Genomic DNA, 25,235 nt, shown 5'->3' with positions numbered 1-25,235 from the left:
GCAACCATTTAGCCATCCTGACGGCACGCGACACGGAGCCTGCGCCTATGCTATGTTTTATGCTCGTCGTGGATCTCGTCGTTCTCTTGTCACAAGCATAAGCACGGAGAGCACGGGGTTTTGCGCGATGCGAGAGCCGTTGGTTAGCGCGAGAAAGAGAGCGCGCGTCATCCTTCTGCTGTTGGCCGGGGTCCGGGTCCGGTCTGGTCTGGTCGGGCCGGGCCGGGTGGGACGCTTCAGCTTCGTGTTTTTCTGTCTTTCTCGAGCGCTTCGTGCGTTGGTTGTAGCAGCAGTCAGCGGGGTCGGCCACGGATCACCTCTCGCGACATCCGAGCGGTTAGTACGAGCTAGATCTTTACATCGTGACGACGTTCCGTTTTAAGGGGGAATGCTAGCGTGTTAGGTGTCGGTGGTTTTTTGTTCTTCTCCCTCTCACGACCCGCCTGACGGCGGTCAGAACAGATCTGTCATCTGTGTGACACCGCGGACATCCGGTTGAATGGGATCTAATCAGTGTGCAAAGGATTACAGGTTCGGAAATAGTGTGAACTAGATGATCCAGCGCGCGCGTTGATCTGGATTTCGGGATTCGGGAAGTTGCCGTGCCGTGAGCAAGTGAATCTCTATCTCGCAGCAGGGGGGAAGGACCTCCTCGGAGCTGCTGCCTGCCGTGATACCGAATATTGTCCTAGCGGAAATAGCTTTGAAGCTGCATCGGGAAAAACACACGAATACCATCGCAGCGTGGAAAAGCTGGAAAACATTGGTGATCTTGGGAAGCTAGTTTAGAGTGCTGCTGCGGTTAAGGATGTGAGGTTTTGATGGAGGATAGCTGACGGATGTTCGATGCCGTGGCAGTGAATCGCTAGGATTTCGGGATTTTCACACAGAAACCAGTCAGTGGGGTTTCTGGTCGAAGGGAAAATTTCCCTTTTTCTCAACCAGAAGGGGAGAGTGTGTTTGTGAGAAATTGCCTTGGATGCTGTGTGTAGAGATATGCGGAAAAGCGTGTGCTAGCGTATTGCGAGAATTGCGATAATTTCGAAACACCAACACTCAACCAGTGCACTGGTGGACCACGGGAAAAGAGAGGACTCTGGTGTTATTTGGTGAAATGCAAAGCGGAGGATGCTTTTGACATCTGGAAGATTTTTCCTACAGTGAGTTGTTTGGCTACGGAGTGTAGTGCTGTCGTGCCGTGTGGTATCAAACATAAAAAAATATTCTCGTATCCTTGAGTCTACTGCTTATCGAAATAGTGAAGCCAGATCCTCCCGCTCCTAACTCGGGACTGGGTGGTGGTAGTGTTGAATAATCCCGTACGGACGTTGGTTGAAAACGTGAATTTGAAGGGAAAATGAGGGTGGATTTAGTGAAAGGCCTCCCAGTCGGATGCTGATAGAAGATTTATGATCTCCGGTTGTCAACCAACCGATTACCGTCGACAGGGAAGCAGCTGAGCATTAATGATGACACCTCTGCCGAGGACAGTGTCGAAGAAGCAGCGGTGATTACGCGAAAAAACCCCGGGAACAACGATTGCCAACACCAGGCAGCGAAGAAAAGGGGGTGGATTTTGTTATCAGTGTGAATAATAACAGAAAAAGAAAAAGAGCCGTTCGTTCCCTTGTCGATGAATAAATGCGAGTGGGAAACCGAAATTGTGAATAGTGCTGCTGCCTGGTAATACCGATCCCAAAATGGCAAATAGTGAAACGGGATAGCTAAGCTAAGTGGGAGACAAGTGCAATTTTATTTCCTCTATTCTTGTGGCTGCAACGATCTTGTGGGATTTGCGGTTCTACTCGGTTTTGTGATATCGTTTGTTTTGGTTGCACCTTTCGCCTGTGGCTGTATTTTTTTGATTTTTCGAGGAGTGAATTCTTCTATTGAAGTGAAGTGCGACAGTGATTGTAAGCCAAGAAGAAGAAGAAAAAGAAGAATAGCTTACTCAGTCAATGTATCGGATTAATACAAAGTTCTGAACCTACTAGTGTCTCGTAACAGCTTTAATCAACTAGGTGAGTGGCTACGTGAATACGTTGATAGTAGTTTAGATAAGGTAGACAGAGTTTTCTTTACCCAGTATGTATAGTTTTGGTGATGCTAAAGAAGTTAAGTTCTTCACGGATATGAATATCGACTGCAGGATCAACCAATTGATCTCAGAACGCGTATTATAACTTGTCACGAAGAGTGATCCAGAATGATAATAAAATTCAACACTTTCACTCTTTTACCTCCGACTGATATCCCACGGTTGATTACAGAATTTTTGTTTTGTGGCGAGTTACGAATATATCATGGATTCGGTTTCGATTTCGTCTCATCAGTAATTGGTACTGACTTAGCACCAGATATACGCTAAATCCAAAAACGTAACACTACATGTGTTAGCGAAGGATCTAACTGCTCCAGAATGAGGTTTCGAAAGCACGGAAGTTTCGATTTGTTTATGCTTCCGGAACTTCATTCTGGGCCAGTTGTTTGCTTTGTGAACACAAGATTTGCTACATTTTTGATTAATATTGATAAACTCTTTACTTCTCGATTTTCGAGGTCCTGCCTACTTGAATTAATTTGATCGCTGAACTTTTAATTTTTTATCTTGGTTCTTAAACTCGAAAATAATTATTTGAGTAATGGATTGTTTTTGGTTTTATTCTATTCCTTCATGGATACATTATTACTACAAAACTGTTACAATCAATATTTAAATTTTTGAATCTTCCATATAACTTTCATAGATTAATAAATAATAAATTCTTGGTTTTGTACTTTTGAATTCTTGAGTTCGATGACTTCATTTTCCAAATGCGTTTTTTGCTGGATTTAGGCAATACTCAATATGTAAATTCGCTGACTCATTTTTTTTCCTACATGTATTCTGGATTCCAGATATATACATTTTGTGAATAGATGTTTGTTCTGTACTTGAATTTCAAATATTTTGTTTTTTACTATGATATATTTCTCCTTGATGGAGAAATATTAAGGTTAAACCTATTTTTCTCAACTAAGGAGAAAATTGTTTTAAACCACATTTGCTCGTTAACTGCACAAAACCTATAACTAAATTAGATATGACATTTGCGTTTCGACTTCGTCTCATCAGAATCCGACATTAACTTAGTGACAGGAATAAGCTAGCGCAGGATTGACGTTAGCTCCAACAACGAAAACACGATTTGTGTTTTTGAGCCAACCTCTAGTCTTCCGTGGTGTTCTGCATCCATGTCACATGAACTTAACCAGAACCCCCTTTCTTGCGGCCTTGTCATGTCACTAAGTTAGTGTCGGATTTTGATGAGACGAAGTCGAAACGCAAATTCTATGACTAATCTGTTTTCAAATTTCATTTATCCAGCGATCCGAGATTCTTGGATTTTGTGTACTGATCCCGGAATAATAATCAGGGTTTCTCAATCAATCAGACTTAATTTAAGAAATCATCAACTCGCGAATCTCCGCCAATCATTTGACAAATGTCGGACATTTTAAAGAAATACTTGTTGGTCCTAATTGTTCCGATTTCTTTGGTTTCTCATCCCATTTTTTTGGATTACTGAACGTGTTGATTTTTGGATCGTAGAATTAAAAATGGGCAGTTTTCTGCTTTCAGAAAGCATGGATTTCATAATCAGTCAATTTTAAGTTCAGATATGAATTATTAGGTTCTTAAATGCTAGATCCGTTAAAAAGACCCACTTAATTTGGCGATTAACGGCGCGCCCGGGGTTCGGATAAAAGCATTTAGTTGTTTGTAGTTGTACTATTGGAGCTGTAGAGCTAGGGTCTCGGAAGGGCTCCCCGTCAGAACCACTCACTACAATTGCAGATGAGACGGGAAATATCTCGAGCACTACTTAAGGCCAATTTCAGCGGGCCGTGATACTGATTGTGATAACTATTGTTCGGTTCAGATACATGCAGGCGCAGGGATTTCACGATCGTGTCTATCATCGCTAAGGGCTCAAACGTTTGTATGTTAACGAGTTCGATCCCGTGGGCGTTTGTATGTCGTGTAGGCTATCGTATATAAAGTTGATTTTATAATCATGTATCCATACGCATATTCGCGTGCATTCTTAAATAATCGCTTGAGGACCATTAATCTGATACTTAATTTTCAGCGTATGGTTTAGAAGCTAGAGGAGAGTAAATTTTCGATCGTGTCGTCATGGAACGTCTCAGCAAACAATTTATTAGTTATATTGAAGTTTCAATCGAGTTCTACATGTAAATATAGAGTACAACTAAATCGTATACAATGCGCAAATATGCTATATACCGGTGGTTTTCAACCTTTTTCGTTTTGTGTACCTCTTTCCGTATATTGATCACCATGATGTACCCATTTCTGAAAATTGCTTACTATCATTACCTTGTCAGAAAAAAATTATGTTCAATTGGATAAAAAGCATAATTTTACAATCAGAGATCTGTTCCTGGGTACTCTCAGTAAGCGTCTCAATTCTTGACACACTGAAATAAATATAAAAGTAAATACTCGACGGGAATGTTAAGATTGTTCAAGTTGAAATTTGTCTCGCATAATATCCCCCTATAATAGTCTAATTTACCCCTGGGGGTGAATTCACCCCCGGTTGAAAACCACTGCTATATACGGACAAAAGTAAAGGTAATATATCTGCTTTGAGATGAAAGTGGATTTCAAAATACGATGTAAACTGTACATAATTGCGACTGTGGTCGGTACTTAGTCTGATTCCATGTGGCAAGAAACAGACACTTTTTATACACTCTTACGACTCAAAACAGTACTATATACGATTGTATGAGGCCTTAGAAAGAATATTGTTATTAAACATATTAACATATTTTTAATGACTTCCAAAATGTGTTGTAATCAATTCATATATTATAACATCTTCCTTGTATTGATGAAAATGTACATATTTGTCCATATGGTCGGTGTTAAGTGAGACCGGACTATGTGACAAAATATTGATTTCGAGAAAAACGGGTTTAAAATTTGAATCGTAGCATCCTCTACGTTATAATTGAAAATTATTTTTTGCAATAATTTTTGTTTAGGTTTACATATTTCAAGTCTGGCAAAAGTCGAATGTAGCTGAAGAAATTCTTTATCCGGTGTTATCGTTATCTCATTTTTTGATGGTTTGCGACTTAGTCCGGTCTGACTTAACACCGAGCATATGTACAAATAATAAATCAATTAATGTCAAATTGATTTATACAAGGCCTTTCGGCCAAAAACATCGAACAAATGTGGCATTTTCTATATTTTAAATAAATTGTAATCATATAAATAAATTATAAACTTTTGCTTCGATCCTACGAGACATATATACAAGTAGGCGTAAGAAACTTTATTTGGTTTTATTTTTGTTTTTAATAAACATTTTTCGTCAATAGATAAAAATAAAATTGTTTGCAAAATTTAACAAAACACAGAAATAACCAAAAGAGTGTCCGAATCAAACAAATCAACTTTTTCAAAATTTATTACGCGATACACTATTAAATCTTATCCATATTTCCATAGTTCTAAGTTCCTATTTTTGGCACGATACCACCATGCTGGTATAGGAATGATTTGAAGGCCATATCAGCATATAACTGAGACCGCCTTTTTTTTACAAAGTATCGATTTATTTATTTTTTGGAAAACGTAACAGAACTGTCATTTTATTTTAGAGATTGAATTGAAGTCGGTACCAAGCCAGCATTTCATACGAAATTTTCCCCACCACACTTTGCTTTACGATTCTTAGCGTACAATTTTTGGATTAATTTGGTTATTGCCGACACACATTTGTGTAGTCGTAATTGTGGCATATTACTGCACTAATAATGATCCTTTACATATATTATACGACTTAGTTTGCACTCATATACGTGAATCGTAAAAGAGTCATCACAACGCAATAGTTAAGATAAATTTTGTGTAATACGTATACATACGGTGTACAATTATACGATTCCGATAAAAATTGCATCCCTATAAAATTTTTTTTGGTCATCCTTATACGACACCTGGTTAGCTGGGGTGTTATAGTGAATATAAGCGTCATTTTTTAGTCCAACTGAGGGCACGAACCTAGGCTGCTAAGACCGAAGGTAGAGATTTTCGGATGTGAACGATGCATTATCGCGCGAACATCGGCATTTGAAGGTTCCCACTTGAGACCTCATTTATAAGTTTATTTGTGATAAAGTATTGGTGTTGAAGTGCGTGGGTGATCGCGAAGTTCTTAAGCATTTGAATGTGAACGTGCTGAATTCTAGAAGAGAGTGAGATTCACTATATCACTAGGGTTCCCGGTCATGTCGCCATGGGATGTGTTGTTTAGTGTATATGAGCATCACTTTTTTATTGGTTCAACTGGAGCCTTGCTACTAGAGCCGAGGGTAGGATTTTCTGACGTGACCGATTCGTGATCGAGCGAACACTTGTGTTTGTTGATCTGCGCTTGAAATAGCGTTGAAAAGTTTATAAGTGCTAAAACGTTCAATTAATCACCGGAGCATTTTCATGTTTGCGAGATCGCGGATGTAGTTCTGCACGAATGAAGCTCAAGCGTTTGTATATTAGTGTATTTATCGCATCTGCTAGCGTATGGGTAACTTCGCGTGAACAAATTCGATTTTATAACAGTGTGGACATTAGCGTGTGTTCCTGAATGGTCGCGCGGACCGTGACTCTCATACTTAATTTTCAGTATACGGTGCAAATACTAGAAGATAGTTTACCCATACCACTAGAGTTCCCGATCATGTTTCCATGGAATGTGTTGTCTAGTGAATATGAGCGTCATTTTTTTACGTTACTTTCACTTAATTACCGGGGCGCGATCGCGGGCGTTACTATGTGTGGTTGATTGCAATTGCATGTACGCGTTTGTGACCAGGTTTGTGTTATCGCGAAGGCCACGAGCGCTTGTACGTTTTGAATGAGAGAGATTGCGAGTGTATATATGAGAATATGCAATTAATTGTTTTAGTAATGGTTAGTATGAATCTAATTTAAGGTATAGTAATAAAAGAAAAAATAAAATCCCGAATAAAGAAAAAAAAAAAGATGCAAAGAGATTAAATAAAAGCGTATAAAATGGCCGCTATAATTTTTGGTATACATGAATAGTAGAAAAGCAAACTACTAGAAGTACAGAAAAAACCGATCGAGGCGTAATACAATAACCACCTTAAAGCAATCGTTTGGCAGAGCCACTTTAAAACTGATGCACGAAATATGCTTGATGATGTTTGTAATACCGTCAAACCGATCAACCGTTTACATTTTTACAGTTTTAAACTAACCCCTTGATTTACATTTTTACAGCTTTAAACTAACGTGGTTCCAAGTAATTCATCGTGCAGAAGGGGAAAGAGAAATAATTATGCACATTTAGCTCCAAAATTAGTGTCGATCTGTGCTGAGTTCTCCAAGAAAAACTGTGGTTCGATTAATTAAAACTACAATAAAACTCTCACAGTTGCCAGCAGTGATATTGATTATCGTCAAGTGCTGTTGAAATTCCTACGGAAATTCAAGGCTGATCCCAACGGCACATTTAAATTTACTATACCAGGGAAATATACTCGAGCCATTTCATTACCAATATCATTTTGAATGGAGCTTAAATTCATGATGTAAAAAGTTTGACTCGATTATCCGGGGTGAAACTATGTTAAATCCCCGGATAATCGAGTCTGACCTACATACGAAAGAATATAAAAAAGGGTGCTACAATAGAAAAAAATGATCAAACAAGAATATGTGTGACTTGGTCAAACTTTGTATTAAAAAAATCAAATCATGTTTCTTTGGTAAGTTGAAGTCATCCAAAGTAAAGAAAAAATTTCACTCAAGCTTCCTTTTAAGCGAATGCGAATTGCTGGGCCATTCGTTTGACTCCTTCCATCATATTTTGCACAGCCTCCCTGGTCACTTTCCTCTTTGGAAAACGCCAGTTTGTCTTGAACTGCAACGCGCTGACTGACTGACTCTTTCGTATCTTCTTGACGTTGCACTTGACGCTTACCCAATATTTTTCTATTGGGCGGAGCTCTGGCACGTTGGGAGGCTTCATGCTCTTGGGTGCCACCTGGACGTTATTTTGCCAGGCCCGAACGTAAATCATAACAGGAAGGGGAAGGAATGTTAGTCCGACACTTGTCTTCGCTATAAATTACTGCGCACTTCACAAGTGTCACAGAAGACAAAGATTGTTAGTAGTAGAGATTCGATTAAAAACTGGGCCAGAGTTCCCGTACGATTCAAGATTTTATAAGTTGCTGGGCGCCCTGCCATCAGAAGATTCATAAGGTTTCTAAAAATACGTTTTAGGAATATCGTAACGGCGAATAGTGTCCAGAAACATACCTAATTCAAATATTATTTTTACAAAAGATGAACTAGCAAAACGAAAAACACCAAAGCACTTCTAAAAAATAACTAAGAGGAGTAAACAAACAATAACAAAGATTTATGGAGGAACTTATTCCCAGGACTTTATAAAGGCGCTCGTGTGAGGAGAATACGCCCTACAAAACCTATCCTCTCCTACTTGACCAACCAATGCAAATCAGTCCAATCTATTGCATATACTCAGCGAACATTCGTCTCGCTTCCAGATTCCTATAGGACAACCAGCTGCTAAACCACGGAAAACCTTGCACGGAGTGGCTGCTAAGAAAATTTCTTCTATTACAAACAAAACCAGCACACAGAGATTTGTCGTATGCTAAACCACAACCGTTTGTTAAACCAACAGCAACTGCGGACCGAACGGTAACAAACACTAACTCAGCAACTTCCATTACCAACAGCGAAGTAAGAACGATTACACCACATGCTTCTGAATCAACAACCAACACCACCAATAAAGAATCAAATTTTCCTCCAAGTTTCTGATCTGGCAGGCGACTTGTGGCTGTGGTTAAAATAGCATTCCTCGAGCTCCCTATCTGAAATGTTTATTGACAATAAACGGTGAGATATACAAAAAGCGACAGTCGCCACTTATCAGATGCAACTCTGTTGTGCGCTGATCTGGCATATTTCAACTGCGCTCGATGAAAGAAAATGAGAAAATCAGTTGTACAAAATTTAATAGAGAAAATACACATGGGCTCAAATTAATATTTCTTCATTCCTTGAGAGTTTTGAGAGGAAACTTTTTTATTTAGAATTTGGAATAGGAAAGCATTTAGAAGGATTTTTGAATGGTTATAATGAAATTTTAAATTCCTTAAATAATCAATAACATTTACTAATAAATATATCCAGTCCATGTATTCTTGTTTAGAAATGTGTTAGAGTTTATTGGAAAAGTAAGACTTTAATTATTACATTCATTACATTACATTACATTAAGTTTCACTTTGCGGAGTGCGTTTCAAGCTAGAAATTTTCAATTATTTACGGTTAAACGGTTTTCCCTCCAATTTTCAAATGTGATTACACATGATCATGGGAATCGAACCCAGGTGAGCTGCGTACAAGGCAACTATGCTTTGCCCGCCCAGCCAGTTCTGGTATTATTGCACGCTTTCAGTTACACTTTTACAGTTAATTTATTAATTGATTTCAAAACTGGTGGCCAGGAAACTTTTGAGATACGATTTGCTAAGCCAGTACTCCAAAAACTAAATTGCAGTTATGGAGTTTGTGTTTCGACGTCATCTCATCAGAATCCGACACCAACTTAGTGACCGGACTAAGCTTGCGCCGGGTTGACGCTAGCTTCGAACAACGGACACTACTTGTGTTCTTAAGTAAAACTTTAGTGAAGCGTGATATGTCGCAAGAAGAAGAGTTCATTTCAAGCTGATGATAACTGGCGAAATTGAAATATTTGATTCGGTTTAGCAAGCCGGACTCATGAAACGGTAAATTGGCACTAAATTGCTCAGTAATAGGGTTTATTTTAGTATAATAATATTAATGTCCTTTTTTTTCTTGATTTCGTTCTTACACTTATCCTCAAGATTAGAACAGTTTGTCAGTTTGTTGAAGAAAGCTTTAATGCTGATTTTACTGCATGATTGCTTTTCTATGCTTTGGAAAATTCTTTCAATTAACTACATAAAGTTGTATGATTCACCAAGACGTAAGGTGATTTCGAAAATGGCTTTCTAGTCAATCCGGAATGCGCGGTTTGCAGGGAAAGCATTTGTGTATAGAAGAGAAGAAAACTGACTCTCTTTAGTCGATTCCAATTTATCCTTTCTCCATTTCTGTTCATCTCTATCTTTTTATTCCATAATAGCAATATAAACGAGAGACGATGCTTCGCTAGATATTCGATCATCAAAACGTATCGTTATTTTCTAAGGCAGATACTTAGGAAAAAAAGTTGAGATGTTAATTCCAAGTTACTAACTTAAAGATGCTACCAGTCGCAACATTTTAGTTGCTATCCGATATTACTGATTCAATGCTCAAGTTTGTTTTTGAACGTAAATTCCCATTTAATGTACCAGCTGGAAAAATAGCAATTCACTTTCTATAGATGATAATAGTAACTCTTCAAAATTATTTCTACTAGAAAGCTATTTCATGATGTTGATTGCAATACGCTTCGATAGTGACAAATCGAAGAGGCCGGGATGTCGCATTGGATCTATTAATTGTTGAATGTTTTTTTCCACATAACTGTCACAATATTTAATGTCCTTCTCTAGTTTATTGTAGCATACGAGTTTTACATTTATCTAACTTTTTCTGAATGTGTTATTTTTTTCATCTGTTCCTCTCTCGGTGACACCCAGAAGCACACGGGAATATGCATACAACCCTACGTTCCTAGAAACTTATTAGTACACACAAAATTATAACCATTTGCAACATGCAAGCGCTCGCGCGACAAAAAGAACGTGTACAATAACATACAAACGCTTAAACCCTTCGCGATAATACAAACCAGATTCACGCGTTCCACGACCACGATCATCTACACACATCCACGACCACGATCTCGCAAGCATGAAATTGGCGATTAAGTGAACATTTATGCACTTATAATTGTAAAAAGGCATCTTCAGCGCGAACATATAAACGTTCATTCCCAAGCGATCAAGAAATCTCCACTCCAGTACATCTTTATCGTAAACTCAGCATAACAAGAACAAGAATCACGGCCCGCTGACAGTTTCCATCTCGTCTGCAACAGTAGTTAGTGATTACCAGAATCCAGCTCTTCGGCTCCAGTCGGAGCACTCTAGAAAAGTACATTTAGTACGTTGATGGCGACGCTGCCAAATCACGAGAGTGTGAAATGAGACGAGTGTCAACCACCATTTGTGGCAATTTGGAGGAATCGCCTATGAATGCACAAGATCGATAGTAGCGAAAGCGACAGCAATGCTACAAGGGTGACAAGTGATAAATATGTTTGCCCTTGAGGACGACCCAACCGGAGGAGTCGTGGTCTGTTTGTCGTCAGAGCTGCGAACGTGGGTGGCTTGACCGTGGATTATTTAAAAATCTATCATTAAATTCTGATTCTGAAATGTTTCATGAGAAGCATAATATTTTCAACACGGAAATGAGTTTTAAGGAACTGTTTTTTTCTATTGTTATATTTAGACACCTACTACAAATAATATAAATGTTTTTGATAGTTATGTCTCTAAAATGAAACCCGTTTTACAACTCCTCAGTGTCGCTTACTTTTATTTTAATATTTTTCGCGCAGGGTTTATTTCACAGTTCTGAAATGTACGATCTGAATGTTGTAAGAACACAGCGTTGTCTGAGCACCTGTAATGGTTTGAATTAGGATAATGAAGAAAGGAATAGTGTGTGACAACAGCACTTTCCATACACAAACTCCATTATTTCGGCCTTGAAAAAATGTTACTACGGCAGTAGTGTAACAGGGTAGCGGATCGAAAAACGAATAGGTGGAATAACGGCGATTAAAACCCGTGAAAAAATATTGCACTCTACTGGCTGGGATTCGAACCATGAATCTTTAGCGATTCGCACGCAAACCCCCTTCTATGCTACAGGACATTTCTGGATACAGAATTGTAACTGCGTATGGGTATTGCGGATATAGAAACCACTCTAATGACCAATTCGAAAGACTCATTACAGCCAAACTCAGTCATCCTTCCGCTCACAGGTGTAAGATTTTTTTCACTGGTTTTAAGCTGCCTTATTCGTTTTTCGATCTGCTTTCCTGTTTCACATTGCATCTTTGTAAAAGTCTCATCCATTAAAATTTCGTAGCTCCATCCAAAAATGTATCATTGGACCAGTCACCTTCCATTATATGTAGTTCCGGGCGAAATTGAGCTTGTTCTGTTTACAGAAGACACTTTGTTTCGGTTTCCCACAAAGTTCCTCTCACTTGAAGTCTATTTATTGATTCATTCAAGATACGCCCAATACGACTCAGTGTCATCAGAAGAAATAATTTTTCTGTGATTTGTAAGCAGGATAATCGATTCAAGTTTCGTTATCAGTTATCAGTAAGAAATCATTGTATTATCTACCTTTACTTGGGTCGCAAAATAAATGCAAACTTCTGCCTATCTCCACTTCCGGTTTCCCTCCAGAATTATACAGCTAAACCAACAAATAAACTTGAAATACCACCAGTACCGTGTACGACTTGTGACTCTACGAAAACCCGCCCGAATCCTGACCGAGGCACGTTTCCCATTTAGCGTCAGTTCATCAACAAATTGAAGAGCTTTTCCGCTCCATCCATTTTCGTTTCGGCGTAAAATGAATATGTTTCAATATGTGCTTGAACGTGGTTGTGTTTGTGTTCACGTCTGTACTCAACTTTCGTCCTCTATTTCCGGCTTTTCATCAGCCTCCATTCTTTATCAACACTAGCACCATCTTTTCGTTTTGCGGAGCTCGGAGGCGGGCCAGACTTCCAGCTATTCGGTGTGAAAGAGTCGCAAACCTCACGCACGTACGAACCACTCGCTCGGGTACCCGTCCCATGTAAGAGCGGAAAAGTTGTCGTTCCACTTCATCACCAGCCTACAGCCTACCACAATCACCGCTTTTCACCCAGCCATAGATTCGGCTGGTCGGGAACATAATTTTCCATGTCAGACTAACAAAATTATAATAAATTAAACAGCAACTTTTCGGGTTTTCCGGGAGTTGGGTGGCCTTTTTCTTTTCGCCTTCTGTTTCTCTCGCGAGACTCTAGAGATGTACCAGACCAGAAACACAAATTTGTAAAGCAAACATTATTTCTTACATGACATGAGTGGAGTACTGTTTCATGCCAATAAAGTTTCGAAATGAAATATTGGATAACTGTTCAACTGTGAAGGAAGCAGGAAGTGGCATGTGTGGGCTGTTCATATGTTCACAGAAAGTTTCCAGACAGTTTTTTGTCGGCTACGCGCATCCTTCGTACACCCAAAAACCAACACTTACATTAATGCAAACATCCCTTGCAAAAACTCTCCGACAAGCGCGGAAACTAGTAAAAAAACGCCATTCAATATTTTCAAACGGTGTTAAGCTTTCCTGGAATTGTGTAAACACCGACGATCAAATTCCACTAACGATAAAATTCGACTAATCGTCGCATTTACAGCGGATATCCCTGAATCAGATACTTCGCGTATTGAATTTCATCGAGTTAACCTTTCCTATATAAAAAGCTCATTTCCAACGAAGTCAACCAAAATCGGTTCAAACAAAAAAATACTCAACCACCAGATTGGTTTCGAACGTCGTTCGAAAAAAAACCACATCAATCCAATATTATCCCCGCGGAGTTGTAGCAAGTCAACAGTAACCACCAAAAAAAAACCCTAAACACACATCAACCAATCAATTCACATTTTATATGTTTCTACAAATCCTCATTTTATTTCCCCTGGTCGCCGATATCAAAACCCCGGTATCGGATATCTCTTCTCACTCCTCCGAGGCTGATGTAAATCAATCTCAGCTCATGGACTACGCAGCAGGGATCAAGCAAAAGCATACTTTTTTCCATCCAATGCCTGCTGCCATTCCATCAAGTCATCATTGAGTGAGTTGTTTTTTTTTCCTTTTTTTTCTGCTTATCTCCAATTCACTACCGACTCTACAACCTTAAGCAATGGTTCCCATTCAAATCGGAAACGAAAAACCTTAAAAGTATCATTTTTCCTAGCTTGCTGGCTTCCTCCGTTCAGTTGTTGTAGTCATAAGAAAACCCACAAACCGTTTAGATGAGCCGCTTGCAGCCCGTTGTTTCTGTTATTTGTTGAAGTTGCCAGCTCGTTTCATACAAGTGTAACGCGAGCCGCGTTGGTTGTCAAGATTTTCAACAGAGCGGCAGTAGTAGCAATGTTCTGTGCTTTTATTTGTGGACAGTAGGTAGGTACTTCACACTCGTACTGAGTGAGTCAAATAAAAAGCTTTAACCACTGGGAAGAAAGGCGGTGCGGTGCGATGCGGCACACGGCCGTCGCGCTCGCGATCTTACCCGGGCAAAGCTTGAATGAATTTGGGACAAAAGAAACGGCGACTTGGGGCCACCGCCGCTGTCGCTGCCGCCGCCACCGCCGCGTCAAAAGGCGGACGTGGGTTCAAGTTACCATTTCCGAGAGGGCACATTGCCGAACGGACGTTGGAGTGGTAAGCGATATACCTGTTTGCTGATGGTGCGGTGCGTCGTCGTGGTGGAACGTCGGTGTGTAGGTAGGTGGGTTTCAAACCAATCTGGTTCGAGAGTCTGACGAGAATGGCAAGTGAGAAGTGCTGCTACATGGGGCTGCAAATAGGATTGTGCAATGCTGCAAGCTGGCGAAACCCTTAAACGATGTCGGTCATTTCGAAATAGTTTGTGACGCACATGTTGAAATAGGAGAGTGGCTCGTGTTCAGGTTTACATTTTACGCCTTGAGTTTGAGTCTAGATTGTGATTTGCGGAGAAGGATAGTTTACTTTTTGGTATGTTGATAACTAAGTTAACAGGAAATTAAATTTGGGGCTTTTGTTCTAGAGCGGTCAGAACAGAGGAATTCCATGAGGAACCGGCCGAAACTTTGAAGTTGTGTTCGGTTTATGAATCTCCATGATTTTCTCTTACAATTGCAATATTTTGATATAAGAGCAGTTTTTAAAAAGGGCGTAGATATTTCTACGTGCATTAATTTCATTTTTTTTTTGTTCCATTACTGTATTTTATACAGCAAAACTTTCTGAGAACGAGATATAGGGGATGAATATTTCTGTACTAAAAAATATGCGCTAAAAAATATTGTGTTATTTTTCACAAAAGCAAAAATTTATGGTAAAAAATTAAAGTGCAAAAATACTCATTTTTTCTAATTTTTAATATTTTGTTAATAAAAATCTAAAGAGAAAAAAAAACATTTCGAAAATGTATGATGGAGAACTTATCGGTAAAAAAGTTTTCCTAACAATAACTTTATACGTGTTTTTAAATGTCATACTAATTGACATACAAAACTATAATTTTATTACAGAACATAATTCTAAGTATTATTTTAAATCAAAAGGTAGTTAACAAAAATCTTTCAAAGTGCTATAGCTTTCGAGATATTTGGGATTTTCTTCCAACAAAAACAGTTAATTCGACTGATTATGCCCTTTTTAGAAGTTATTCGCGTTACCCCATCAAAAAACGACAAAAATCTATTTTTTATCGATTTAAAGACGTAGAAGAAACTTGTTTTTGTAGCTTTCAATTAAAAAAGTTTTCCTAACAACAAATTTTGACATATTTTTATTATTCCTACTATTTGCAGCAAAAAAAAACAAATTTCTTTTTTAATATGATGCTGAACTCCAATTTAAATCAAAATGCTAATAACAAAAATTTTCTGAAAAGTAGTAGTTCTCGAGATATGTTATACTTTGTTTTAACAACACAATTCTCTTATTTTATTACGACCACGGTCGTCAAACGGTGAGATAGCATAGTCTTCACTAAAGGGATTGGAATGGCAAAGAGGCGCCATGTTCCGTTTGTAGTTTCAGTTCAGCTGTAGAAGCTTATAACTGAGTTTGGATTCAGGGCGGAGCATGTCGTTTCTTTGTTTTTTTTAATCTCTTTAGTTCTCACAAGTCACCTATCTCATGCCTCCACGCGAGTCTAAGTCTATTTATGACATTTGGTCCTTAGACCTCCACGCGAGTCTAAGCGTGCTTACAGAGTGGCCGCGAGAAGCTGAGCAGGGGCTGGCAATGACATTAAAATGCGAGATGCGAGAAACCTGCTTGCAGCATATCAAATGGAATCTGTCAGAGTAAAAGCAGGCAGTCGGCGCCGATCCGCTCAGCTTTCACTCTGACATTATCCCTTTGGTTTGCAGCAAGCAGGTTTCTCGCATCTTGCATTCTAATATCAGCATCAGCGCCAGCTCAGATTCTCGCCACCAATCTGTAAGCACCTTAAGTCTATTGATGACATTTGGTCCTTAGACCGGCGACGACTGGGTGCTATCAGCCTTCTGCCGATAGTAGCAGAATGAGAGGGTGCGAACAAATATAATCAAGGAAACAGTACCGTAAAAATGAATATCTGATCGGAAATCAGCCGCAAAAAGACTTTAATCTGACTAGTATCGATGATCGTGACTCAATACGTACTGAAAATTCGCCGCTTCTGTTTTTATTAATTTAATTTCAAGTTCCGTTATTGCTAACCAGCCCGTGTATTAGGTTAATAATCCTTTTTATTTCTCTTCAATGATCATTTTATCGCTTGTATACGTGTATTTTACAAATCATCCGATACGTAAAATAGGAAATACATACCTTGATTTATAACATCTCGCGCTATCATAACCCTCTGTCTGTATAACGTGTTATCACTCGGTAGTTTTCAACCAAATAAATATATCGTAGAGAAGAAGTAGCGAATTCTGTCTAAATACTAGTACAATAGATAGTGATCCGGCCAATTACGCAGATAAGATTAGCTTTTCTAGGCAATACCCCACGGTCGGCTGTGTGGAGTTCAAATTGCTTTTGTTTAGGAAAAATAGGATACTCACGGTAGCCGGCTGCCCAGAGTTTAAAAAGAACCAAAAACTAAACAAGATCTTTTCTTTTTTGAGTGATCGTGTACTTGAAGACTAACTAAACAACTACATAACAAAATATTCTTTACAGGTCGCATCGCTTGCTTGGAGCGAATCCTAGAACTTACACCCTTCCAAACCACCAACTCCGCGACACCTATGGAAGAGTCTGATGAATCGTCGTCCTTCCGTTAAGTAGGTGGAGCATCAACACTTCCCGTTTACCTTATCCTTTATCCTTCCCCGTGAACGATGGAGATGGGGGCGGCCGGCAATGATGGCTATCATGTGTTGAGGATTTAATATGGGTCGGATTGGTATGAAGATTCCTAAGCAACTCTTATTAGATAATCAGCAGTCATACATGATGAAGTCAGTGTGCAATCCGCCAAAATCATCGCTACAACGCAACGCACAATTCTCTTATTTTATTACAACCAGAAGTTATTCCAGTTTCTCCATCAACAATAAGTTCTTCAAAAGGACCATAACATTTCCTGTAACTCTCTCTCTTTGACATCAAGGCGTTTGTTTTTGTGAAAAATGGTAAAACATTTTTTTAGTGTATTTTTTTTTTCGTACAGAAATGTTCATTCCCTGTAACCAATTCTCAAAAAGTTTTGCTGCATAAAATACAGTAATCGAACAAATTTTTTTTTTGAAATGATGCCACGTATAAATGTTTACGCCCTTTTAAAAAATTGCTCTTGATTCAAAATCTTACTGATTGTGAAAAATGTTTAGTCTGCCATGCCGGTGAAACGCGTAAAGTTTTAGTAGGAGTCTAAGATGGTCGGTAGCGATTTTAAATATTTTCGAATGGATCTTAGTGGAATTCCTCAACAGTTGTAAGGCGTTACCAATGTTCTAGAGCAAAAAATCCCAAAAACTTTGTAGCATGCTTTAATTGAGGATTTGCTCTATTTCCCAGGGTTGCAGGAACCAATATGCTTCCAAAACCCTGGATCAACCCGGTAAAAATCACTTTCATTAATGAATGAAACGTTAGCTCAAACTACAAGAGTTGCGGAAATGCGCAAAAAAATGTATTAAGGCTCTATGCATGTATAGCAAGAAGCAAAAGAATGCCGCATGGTATCCGGCGGGCTTAAATCTCTCGAGGTATTTCAGCAAAAGAATGGACCCACTGGGTTTCTGCTCCCATGTCATAAAAGACGACTAACACTAGATGTGGCTGTGTACCACTAGGAGGTTGATAGAAGTCTATTTTCTTTCTCCGGACAAACCAGCCTTGAGGCCGTGTGTGTGGCATCTGACGGGTTTAAGTGTGAATGAGCTTTTGACAACGTGTCTTTCGAATCCATTTTGGAAGCAGCACCTTTATATATCACGAACTGGATACACGCAATGCTTAGTAACCGACATCTGTGCTTATCGTTAAGTCGAGTAGAAATAAAGAAGCTGAGTATCTGCGGATGTCCTCAAAGTGGTGTACTGTAACCACTTTTGTGGAACCTTGTCGCCAATAGCTTGCCGAAGAAACTTAATGAGCTTGGGTTTCCGACATGTGGTTTTGCAGATGATTATCATATAATGAAGCATGTTTTTTGTGTTTCTGATTGTTCTCATCAGTACCTAACACTAACTTAATGCTAGTTGAATAGGTCCAAACCAGCCCCAAATTGGTACTAATTAGACATTAAAATCCAAAAATCTCACGTCTTGCGTGAACTCTAAACAACTGACTGGTAACGAGTGATGTCCTGATAGTAAGCACAGAAGATCTGTTTGGCCGACGAAGAATGTGAATTGAAACCGTCTTTTGGTGTAAGAACCAAACGCCTGGTACTTTGCACAATTTTCAAAAAGAAAAAAAATTGGAAAAAAACAATTTTTTGTGCATAAGATCACAAGACCTAACATAACGTATGGCAAAGTATATAATGATCACCGGTATTTGCATCAACACACTTTGATTTGATTCAGCAAGCCTTCTGTATTGTTGAGCAAAGGTGTCTTTAGGTTGGACTGTCAGTTAATCCAACTGAAACATCAATGGTGTTTTTTCGCAACGAAAGATTACAAGCGGAGCTCGTGCCTTGCAGTTCTTTGATTCTGAAAGTATTATCGCAGATCAAGTTAAGTACACCTAAATTGGTAGGCTGACATCGAATTCAGAATCAAGAAAGCTTGCATGGCCTTCGGCAAATGTAAACGCCCCCTTTCTGCAAATTTTGGGGACTCAAACTCAGCCATATTCAGTGGATCTACACAATTGTTAGACCAAGACTGGCCTACGGGTGCCTTGTGTGGTGGCAGAAGGAAGAAGTCACGACAATCCAATCAGAGTTAAACCATCTTCAGAAGATGGTCTTAATGGCGATGATATTGCAGTTTGAAAAGCACTCTTGGACATAAAACCACTAACAAGGAGCACTTGTGCCTACCGTTTTAAGGTTACTGGACTCTAGAACAGTAACCCACTAGATCGTGCAACTATCCTCACAAGACTTTGGCCCCAAATGGTTATTTGCTCCAATGATCTTACACTCACATGTACCCACCTTGAAAAATACGTAGTTTATTGCACTGAAGGTTCTTTATTGAGGATCGACCAGCACCGTCTACTGTCGCGAATTGAGATTATACCAGTATCATTCGCTTGATAGATACTGTACCGTATTCTAAGCAGAAATCATCGCGATTCTGTGTGGCGTATAATCGGCACTTCAACAGGGAATTTGCGACTGTATTCGCTGGTTCAGAACAAGTTCTATTACTGTCGATAAGTTGGATAAAGCACAAGATTCGCTCTTGGGTTACATCCGAACATGCCAACCATTGGCGTAGCATTCAAACTTGTGTTCAAACAACAACTTTTCCTCCGGATGCGAGTCCGAAAAGGTCAAAGAATTTGTGGCTTATTTCCAAGCAAAGTTGCAGTATCTAGTCAGTGCAATGACTTGACATTGCAAACTCAATTCTCACATGTCTACTATTCAGCGTGCTGAGCATTATTCATGTGATCTTTGTCAATCTAATTAAGTAACCTTATATCATTTCACAGTTACATGCTCTTCAGTAATGCATTTGCGTATCCAGATTTTTGATTCTTCATACAGGAAGCTAAAACTTAAAGATTGGTGTGATAAAGAGCTATAGATTTTTTCAGAAGGATTCATTAGTAAGTTCAATCAACAAACAGTTAATAAAAGGTTTCGATTTAATGAGCTTGGAAAAGTTGTATTCATGCCTAGAAAATCAGCAAATTTTTATTTCAGAAATTAGTCGATAGTTTAACTATTCTTTTCCGTGAGTGGTTTTAGCTTGACTTTCCTTTTCCCTTTAAATGGTATTGTGGTAATTTTTTGCGATTCATGCTAAGATTCTCCCTTCCTCGCTATTGCCATATCACGTTTAAACCACTTCGAATACGACCCTAAATCGTAGATTTCTCCTTACCGCTAGCAGTAATGTCAATGTCATTTGCGTTACCCGTTACTTCGAATCCCTAGCTTTCGTTAAAGAATCTGTCTACTACCATGAACCATAGAAGTGGTGACAGCACTCCACATTCAGGGCAGCCTCTAGCGGTTCCTTTTGTTTGCCTTGTTACGATAGAATAAGATTTGCCTGTAATACACATCCTAAGCGAAAACCAAAATTGGGCGGCCCGAGGCGACAGGAAGTGGTGAGGAAAATGGAGGCATCAGAGAAACCCATCCAATACCGTTAAACTTCCAGTGTTGAAACGACGTGAGGCTGGAAATAGAACACTCTATTCCCTTCGATTCAGCAATCAGAATTTTCAAATTTGCGCTGAAATTTCTGATCTGGCAGGCGACTTGTGGGCGTGGTGAAATTATCGACCCTTTAATCATTTATGAAATCATAAACAGATTTTAGAGATCGGCGTTTCAGTCAATACAAGTCAAGAACATTATTTGCTCTATTTCTCCAACGTTTCGGTCGTCATTGCACCTTGTTCAAGGAATCTGGAAATTTAAAACAATTATAAATATTACCGAAAATTTTGTGTTCTGTTGTCTATTTGTTCATGTTAAACAACATAGCTGTCGTTACAGTCTGACTGTAGAGTGAATTTGATCATTAGAGAAAATGACAGTTATATTCGCGATAATTTTTCGTGTAATTGCATTTATCTGTACGGCTGCTAAAGTCAGCCGTCACAGTAAAATTACCTTCCTCACAATCCAACTCTGTAGCTATAGGAAACAGCCAAGCAAATTGCAACCGATAATTGATTAAATGCCAACCGAGAGGGAGAGCATCCAATTTTCCGAGAAAAACCGTTTCACAAGACAATCGACCCAACATAACATAGGAAAAGAATATACACGGTCAACTTTCAATTGGTTAAAATAGCCTCCAGACACAACATCCGTATACGAAAATGGGAGAAATAACATTATGTTAAATTATGACTGTTGACAGCAAGTCTTGGTGTTATTTTTTTTCTATTTATGATGCAGCATCAGTATCAACAACAGCTTACTGAAATAATGTTTTTCCTTCCCAGAATATTTTATACTGACAACATCGCCTAAGGATATGCTTTTGCTGGCAATTTTCGGTTTCAGATATATCAACGTTGAAGAGAAGGGTTTCTCCTGTAGCCATTTATATTAATTATTACATCCGTGAAAAAACCACAAAACTGGCAACCAGAAAAACAAGCATGTTAAACTGGCATCACCCGAATATGTGCAAGCTAGAACGTGCTCGACTGTATTTTATCATCTCTGTTTTTATCAGCAGAATTTTTCAAACGGTTGGTACGGTTGTCCTCGTTTCTTCCTCCTTTAAGATTCAAAACAATTCGTTAAGTAAATTATTTATTAAATGAATAATTTAATTGCCGTCTATTTTTGAAACATCTGCAAACCCAACTCTGCACAGTAGGTCTGGCCGTTTTAATATTTGCGACATATGAAAATATGCTTCAAATATTAATATTGACAAGAAAAACACTACAGAATAACTGCACTGTTTTCCAGGGTGCTTTTCAATACTGGCTGTGTAAGGGTTAGAATAGAATAGAATAGAATAGTATAGAATAATTTTTCAAGCGGTTCAATATATGAATCAAAAGAGAAGTTATTTGTTTGATAATGGAATAAAAAAATTAAGAAAAAAAATCCAATTTCTTCAAAAACACAAAATTGATGAAAAAGAGCATAAGCAAAATGCTTTTTATTGCAGTTATAGTGAACACAATAAATATCTTTACAAATAACATTGTAAAATACTAATACGACAATGAATAGTGAAGTCTATTGTGAATAACAAAATACATTTTTTTAAATTAAAACCGCAATACTTATTCTGTTTGTTTGCATTGTATTACGTCATGATTGTTTGGCTCCGGATTTTAACAGTTTGTTTAGCTCAATAAAAGTACATTCGCTGATCCATTTCTATGAGTGTCTATAGTAAGTGCTTCATCCGTAATTAGGTCCTTTATTGACACAGTTAACCTCATTTTTTGACAGTTCACTACTACTATTTACATGAACTTAAAAAAAATTAGTGGACAACTCGGTTCGGTCAAAGCAAGTCCATGAAAATAGTACAAGCGAGCTGTCAAAAATGAACACTCGAGTTCATTTGTGATGCCACCGGTAAGCATTCAGTTAGGCATTCCTTGAGACGTTTCTGATCAACTGATTAGTTTTTGTTTTTCTCTTCTGACGTCCGAGCAAAATGGTCGATTTGATCCAACATCAAACAAAACGGACCAACGAACGTTGTTTATCGAATGGGTTTTATCTGTTCGCAGAGATAGGGCAAAACAAATTTGTTGACAAAACCCACCGCTGAATTGTCTTGTGAAATGCCTAATTTTCCTTCTGTTTTTTTCTTGACAGACGCCTTTCTGGTCCTTTTTATAAACTACTCATGATTCTATGGAAACAATTGAATACTTTACAGTGACGTTACAAATGAACTGAGTGTACATTTTTGACAGTTCGCTTGTACTGTTTACATGGACTTAGAAAAATTCTTTACGATTTGCTTCGAGTGAATCTAGTCGTCCACAAATTTTTCTAAGTCTATGTGAACAGTACAAGTGAACTGTCAAGAAAACTGTTTCTGTAAAGAACCTAATTGGGACATCTTGTTAGCGGTGGTTAGTTTCATCGATTTACCCATTAACCCACTGGGTTTTTTTTTGCTTTACGGGAACTTTTCAACCCGACCGGGGGCCTACTGGGATCGGTTTCAGACCCTTCTGCCTTCGTCATTTCATTAACTATCTCCACCATCATCATCACTACCCAGTTAAGCATTAGCCGAAAGGAATCCCTTTCCTGTTCTTCTAGCTGAAAGTTAATTGTGTACCTAAACGGTTTTCTCCTAGGGATTTCCGTTTTCCATTTCAGTTTGCTTTTCATTACAACGAGTTTTTACCGGCTGAAACGTAATTGCTCAAATTGCAAGACATTTATCTGTGTACTTAATAGCTGTTTGACCGTTTCCTGGAAAATTTGCTGGGTCAATGCTGTTAGCTCGGCTTAAAATTCGTCGACTGGAAGCATAGTTTATTCGGAAGTGCCAAATTTTTGAAATGCAATTGACTAATCCACATGCAGTTGTGTTAGTGCGAGATTGAGGTTAAATCGGATGGATTTTTTGCCAAATGAGGTTAAATCCAGGGGTACACTGTTTAGCAAGTATTTCGTACCCAACATTAGCTGGACCGGACCTGATTATCACGGTTAAACAGCGATAAATAATACCTTTCACAAATATGTCAACGACTAGTACACGAGACATGCGAAACCGCTTACCCTATATTCTCTTTTCGGGGTGAAGTAACCAAAAAACGGGGTCCAAAGTGCTGGACCGAGGCGAGATATTGGGTACGTACAAAATATATGTGATTTGACAACCACAGCCTACCCCTGGTTAAATCAGGTGGAGAATCGCTGTGTGAGTATCTTATTTCGTTTACATATATGCCTATATACATTGCAACTGTGTTGGTGTCCTAGACGGCAAATAAGTCATTAGAGTTCTTTACCGATACAGTAAAACTCATTCATTTACAGCCAACTAGTTCTGCTTACTTCAACTTAGAATTTTTGTTTGCGTTTGCTTTTCAAACAAATTGTATTGTATACATAAATCCATGTAATCAATACTAATGAATTGTTAGAAAACGAGGTTAACTGTCGGTAAACAAATCTGTGCGAAAAAAGAGCGCAGACAGATATGAATTATTTCTCAGAAAATGATCTAGAAAACTTAAGCTTTTAATCAATTTGATTTATTTTGATTAGCCCGGGTACTGACACTAATCGAAAGTGATATATTTACGTCGATTGTTACTTCCACCGAATCAAAATATTTATATACACTGGAAACAAAAATGAAACGTGATCAGGAATGAACACCCTAGATGAACTTTTTGACAACTGTCATTTCGACGAGTTCTGATTCGAACCAAAAATTCCGGGTTGGGGGGCCAATATGGATGGAGATACAACGAACAGATTACTCAAAAAGTATGCACTAGATGAAATTTTCCGATCAATTCTGTAGCCTAAGGCGACCCCAAGAATCGATTACCCCAGTCGGTCATCGAGGAGAAACCGACCGTATTTTCACTCTCGTCGATATTTAATCTGCTTTATCGATACTGGGATAGCGCCGAAAGACATGCATGCATGCTTTCCAGAGTACACCCGAGCGAGCGAATGTTCTTCGTCCGGACCATAACGATGCCATATCGCCTTCGGGGGATATGATTTTTCTGCTCAGCCATCCGAGTAGGAGAAGGAGATTTTGCAAACAGTTCCAGTTCGTTCTTGTCCTGCGGCGGGGGCGACGAATAGGTTTCGAAAAAAAAATTATATGATAAGCTGAAAGCAGCCAGAAAATTTAATCTTCATAAGCTTGCACACAGTTCGCTGACATTGGAGGCAAAGCATTTTGTTCGGGAGCTGTCGCAAGGAGCATGCTCATTATTTTTGCGAGTGTTTTTTTTGCGTACCGACAGCTGTAGCTGATTCAGGGTTGAAATAGTAGCAATGGTTTGCCAATGGCGACAAGGACAGTGACGACGAAGCTTTAATTAAAAGTTGGTTTTATCCACCCGGCAGTGCTGAGTGACCCTTTCGATAGTAAACTCAGTTTTGATTCAGAGATGTAATAGTTCACATCTCTGTCTCAACACAAAGCTCACAATCCAAGACGTTGCATAGCATTTCAGGGCGGATAAATTCAACTTTTTATTT

The 25,235-nt window shown here is 38.8% G+C and overlaps 1 protein-coding gene across 4 annotated transcripts in view; it reads left to right on the top strand.

The window, feature by feature from the left end:
• The first annotated feature begins 355 nt into the window (after positions 1-355).
• The window catches only part of LOC131688989 (nephrin), an 837,157-nt gene continuing 812,277 nt past the window's right edge, over positions 356-25,235 (top strand). For all 4 annotated transcript variants that reach the window (XM_058973699.1, XM_058973698.1, XM_058973697.1 and 1 more), the window contains exon 1: positions 356-2,021. The gene's annotated coding sequence lies outside the window, so the exon portion shown is untranslated. The remainder of the gene's footprint in view (positions 2,022-25,235) is intronic.

This window comes from Topomyia yanbarensis, chromosome 3, assembly GCF_030247195.1.
Source record: "Topomyia yanbarensis strain Yona2022 chromosome 3, ASM3024719v1, whole genome shotgun sequence".
Lineage (NCBI taxonomy): Eukaryota > Metazoa > Arthropoda > Insecta > Diptera > Culicidae > Topomyia > Topomyia yanbarensis.
This window is presented reverse-complemented; position numbering and strand designations above follow the sequence as displayed.